The sequence below is a fragment of the Photinus pyralis genome, unplaced genomic scaffold (genome assembly GCF_008802855.1).
Source record: "Photinus pyralis isolate 1611_PpyrPB1 unplaced genomic scaffold, Ppyr1.3 Ppyr1.4_LG4, whole genome shotgun sequence".
NCBI classification, from domain to species: Eukaryota; Metazoa; Arthropoda; class Insecta; order Coleoptera; family Lampyridae; genus Photinus; species Photinus pyralis.
Window position 1 is genome coordinate 19,048,886 of NW_022170511.1, and position 5,393 is coordinate 19,054,278.

Below are 5,393 nucleotides of genomic sequence, written 5' to 3' on the forward strand. Positions count from 1 at the left end.
CTTATAGGAATTTCCTATGTCTACTTATAAATGACAAAAAGTCTTCTGAAGGACGCCTTATTTTAAAAGCAACCAAAATAACTTCCTACAACAAATGAAGATTTGCCTGTCATATTAATTAATTTGAATATTATCGCTTTGACTTCCGTATTCTAATTTTCGTTTGTGTGCGTTGTATTCAACTAAAGAAAAAGTTGACATTTCCAATTGGTATAGTGCCGGTAATAGTTAAAGGAGCGGATGTGGGGAGCAACTTTGTTAACAGGATCGAAAAACCGAAGCTTAAGCTTTGTATAATGGGTCTCACTTTCCATAGTTTATCTTTTTCTTCCTTATCTTTGTTCACGTCTGTAATATGCAAATTATTTCTTAGAGATTCAAACCTATTTCTGCTCATTCCCACATCACGAACTAAGTTGAATTGGGTTTGCGGTGCCCAGTAGAGTCTCAGCCTAGGATAATTGATAGTGCCCATAATGATATGAAGTGCAACAAGACGTCTTATTTCGTTTTCGTTTGTGTTTACACTTTTTCCGTTTTTGAAAACTGAATATATGTTTGTGTAATTGGACACTTGACTAAATATCTCTACGGGAAAATATCGAGAAAAGTACTGAAATGGGGATTCCACCTCCGTAGGTTCTTCAGGGTTGTCATCGGTTGCGGTAAATGACGTATCTGGAGGGACATACTTGCGCTTCGTCCATGTAACTGTATTTTTTTTCTTCTTGCTTTTGGAAGTAAATACTAGCTACACATTCATCAGCGGAAGAAACGGTAGAATCTTCCCGATCTTCATCATCTTGAATTTCGTCATATTCGCTATCACCTTGATCTGACATGTTGTGAGACCTATTAGTGTTCTCGTATTCTTCTTCATCACTAGAATTGCACTCAATTTCTGAATTGTCATCCGCCAACGCAGATATTGCCGTGTCTGCTTCTTCCAAAGAAATTTGAATTTCATTTCGACCATAAAATCGAATCGTCGGTATTGTATTCTCTGCAGAAAACAAAATAAACTTACTTTCTACTTTTGATGCCATGCACTCCTGATGGTGGCAATTGCGTACATTGATTTATAGAGCTCGTTATAAATTATCAGTATATATTACAACAAAAGAAAACCTACTTTACCCATTCCTTACTATTTATACAAAGTATAACATTAATTATAATAACGACAACAAGTGCAAGATTAGTAATATAAATAAATAAAGTACAACTTACCCACGGACATCTTTTTCTCCTTTGCACTATTACAGTTGACCTCATTCAAATTCGTAAATATTGAATTTCTGCCGGTAAAATGCGTACTACATGAAACTACATAACATTAGGTGTCTTCTTTATAATATGATCGCAACTCATTAGATGGCATGACGGTAAAAAATTTTAAAAATAGGTGGTGGCAAATGCCACCTCAAGGGCCGAAAGGGTTAAAATAAGAAAGTTGCTATCCACATCATATTCGGTAAAACCGGAAGTGAAATGATCATGACAATATTTTCCTTCGGTAGATCATAAAAAACTATGCATGCAACAGCCTGTATACAAACACAATAACATAAAATACAAAATTACTAAAAAGATATTCAAACCCGTTTCGTTACAGGATTTGAAGTGCTCTTCTTACCCAGCGCAACCCTTAGCGGGTAAATATCGAAAAGTAGGAAAGCGGCACACATATACGTCAATCATATACATCATCTAAATATTAAATAATAGAACAATATTCAAATCAAAACGGCGTTAACACTGACAAACAATTTTTGGCATAATCATTTTCTTTGTGCTTCGAGCACATTTTATTCAATTCTACCTTGAAAAATATTAAAATTTTACAAAACGAGACTATCAGTTTAATTTAACACTTTATTAAACAAACAATAAATTTTATATGAATACATGACCAAAATTCAAACTATCAATAGTTCCAAAGGTTTCCCACCTTGAATTTCGTTAGTGTCGGACTCTTAGGTACATTCCATTGCGTACAAATATCGGTTGAAGGTTGTTGGATCTGGATGAGCCAATGCATACGACTGTAATTTGGTGCCTTGATTTTTACTTTATTTTTACAAAGTGTTGGATTTTGGAATTGAAAAACGTTAAGAAAATTTTGGAGCGTTTCGAAAATGTCAAAAGTGGTTCCCATTTCAGACATCTTGCGGGCAAGTTATTGCGGTTGTGGCTACTAGCCGCTAGAATACATGAAATTCGCAAATAGGAAAACTAGTAATTTTTCGAAATTCTTTGACGGCCTTGTTGGGCAGGTTGGTTTTACGTATAACTGTCAAGATAATTACGAATTTCATTGGCTCATTTTCGGCCCAAATATTCTATAAGATATCTTTTTGCGGATTCTAGAAGGTATGTTTCTTGTTAAAAATTGGATCAACAATTCTCCCCGGTAAGAGTAAAACATGCACTCATTTGTTATTTGACCTTACACAAAACGTGTCAGTATTATCAAACCAAACTAAAATGTTACATATAAAAGAAGGTTACACAGCCCTTATACGAACATTAATTTCACAATAATTACGAAATGAGGTTGGTGTATTTAATGTTCGTGGTATTTACAGCATTATTTTACACGGTAAGTCTCATACCTGTACTAAGATATTTTATCATTAACTTACAGCTGAGTGTGTCATCTCACTGCCTTAGGAAACACCGGCATGGTTTAAAATCTTGCGAGTTAGACGACGTATACTGTGGTTCTTGGAGAAGAAAACGTGGATGGAAGGATTGGTTTAGGCCTAAGCGACATAATACATGTAGGCATCGTGGGTTTTGGAAAAAGGAACCATACAGATTTTGGGGTAAAAGAATTCATGGGCATGGAGCATGTGATTGCAGAGGGCATAAGCGCTGTTTTTGTTGATAAGTGAAAGACTGAAATGTTATTTGCTGTGTATTTGAGGATTAAAAGTTCTGTCTAAACGTTACTACTAATATCTACGTTTTCCTTTAGAATCAACCACATTTGTATTATAAAATTGGCATGCATTATAATGTAAAGGATTACGTTAACAGTTGCATTAATTGCATTCAAATGCATTTCAACCGAATTGTAGTGAGATTATAATTAGTTTTGGTAATTTAGTTCTATGTATGTATATATATATATATATATATATATATATATATATATATAATATAGTCGACCAACGCACTTTACGACATCCGGCAAAAATTTTGACGATATGACATCCACCCTTTCCGATACAGTTATCAGTTTGCGGCCATGAGAGTATATTTTTTGAATTGCAATATGAGGCTATTGCGCCCTTAAAAAATAAACCATACACATTTTTAAAAAAATTCTCTCCCTATCTCTTTGCACTCCAGTGTATACTGTATATAAATTTTTATTCCGTGTATCTTGTGAGATCATTAAAAATTTTACATACCTTATAACATCCTTGCAACGTTGCCATGATTACTGGCTAGTAAATACGGATGGTAGGTTCAAACCAAAGGTAAATGTGTCAAGGGCGTTAAAAGTGTTATCGCACGGTTTACTATGGAAGACAGAGATCAAATAGCAATGTTTTATAGTAAAATAGATTATAGGTACTTTTTCTATGCTTTGTTTTTAACAAAACGGCCGGTTTCATAAACAATGACATAGAGTAAAATTTACTCTATGCCAATGATTAAAAATATTGAAATGTTAGCCACCCCTCGATTATAAGTCTAGGTGTTGGTGATTATATATGTCTGTCTAATCATAGTTTATGAAGTCGGATATTAATCTATTAACTTTTCATCGTTTGCCTTTGCTCCCATAGGGTACGCAGTAATTAATGTCGAAATTTTTAGGAATTTCATCTAACATGCTAGTTTCACACTAAACTAATAGTAACAGCTAACTTATGGTTGCGGAGTGGTACAAAGATCTAAAAATGGATGCTTGTACCAGTATTTAGAACAAATAAATGAGGGACAAACAACCAAAAATATGCAAAAGACCAAATTTCGTTTAAATTTAATCGGGTGCAACCTTTTGAATTAAATAATGGTACAGAATAGGATTTTGTGAATTTTATCGGGGGTCGCTTCATAGTTGCAAGTGACAAAAAATCGAATAGCGAATGTTTAGTTTAATATAATTCCTATCGAAATGGTACAAATAATATTAGAAAAGTCAGGGTACAATTGAGTTTGTCTGTACCACTATTTAGAAGGAACAAATAGGAGGGGGTCAATAACCAGAAATATTAAAAAACGACATTTCGTTTAAGGTTAATCGGATGCAACCTTTTAAGTTAAATAAAGGTGCAAAATAGATTTTTGTGAATTTTAATTTTAACGGGGGTCTCTTCCTAGTTGCAAGTGATACAAAAACCTAATAGTGGATGTTTACTGGAAAAATTCCTTTTAAAATGGTACAAGTAATATTAGAAAAGTCAGGGTTCAAATAATTTGTCTATACCAGTATTTAGAACCAATCAGAGGGGGTGAATAACCAGAAATATTCAAAAACGAAATTTCGTTTAAGGTTAATCGGATGCAACCTTTTAAGTTAAATAAAGGTGCAAAATAGATTTTTGTGAATTTTAATTTTAACGGGAGTCTTCCTAGTTGCAGAGTAATACAAAAACCTAATAGTGGATGTTTACTGGAAAAATTCCTTTTAAAACGGTACAAGTAATATTAGAAAAGTCAGGGTTCAAATAATCTTGTCTATACCAGTATTTAGAACCAATCAGAGGGGGTGAATAACCAGAATATTCAAAAACGAAATTTCGTTTAAAGTTAATCGGATGCAACCTTTTAAGTTAAATAAAGGTGCAAAATGGGTTTTTATGAATTTTAATTTTATTGGGGGTCCCGTCATAGCTGCAGTGTGATACAAAAACCTAGTAGTGGAAGTTTATTTTAAAAATTCCTTTTAAAATGGTACAAATTATATTAGAAAAGTTCGGGTTCAATTGAATTTGTCTGTACCAGTATTTAGAACAAATAGGAGGGGGTCAATAACCAGAAATATTCAAAAACGAAATTTCGTTTAAGGTTAATCGGATGCAACCTTTTAAGTTAAATAAAGGTGCAAAATAGATTTTTGTGAATTTTAATTTTAACGGGAGTCTTCCTAGTTGCAGAGTAATACAAAAACCTAATAGTGGATGTTTACTGGAAAAATTCCTTTTAAAACGGTACAAGTAATATTAGAAAAGTCAGGGTTCAAATAATCTTGTCTATACCAGTATTTAGAACCAATCAGAGGGGGTGAATAACCAGAAATATTCAAAAACGAAATTTCGTTTAAGGTTAATCGGATGCAACCTTTTAAGTTAAATAAAGGTGCAAAATAGATTTTTGTGAATTTTAATTTTAACGGGAGTCTTCCTAGTTGCAGAGTGATACAAAAACCTAGTAGT

At 33.3% G+C, this 5,393-nt stretch overlaps 1 long non-coding RNA gene across 1 annotated transcript; it reads left to right on the plus strand.

Annotated features, from left to right (window-relative positions):
* The first annotated feature begins 2,294 nt into the window (after nt 1-2,294).
* Nucleotides 2,295-2,954, plus strand: LOC116169899. Its single transcript, XR_004145110.1, has 2 exons — nt 2,295-2,602; nt 2,648-2,954. It is a non-coding gene; the product is annotated as an uncharacterized LOC116169899 (long non-coding RNA).
* The last annotated feature ends 2,439 nt before the right edge of the window (nt 2,955-5,393 follow it).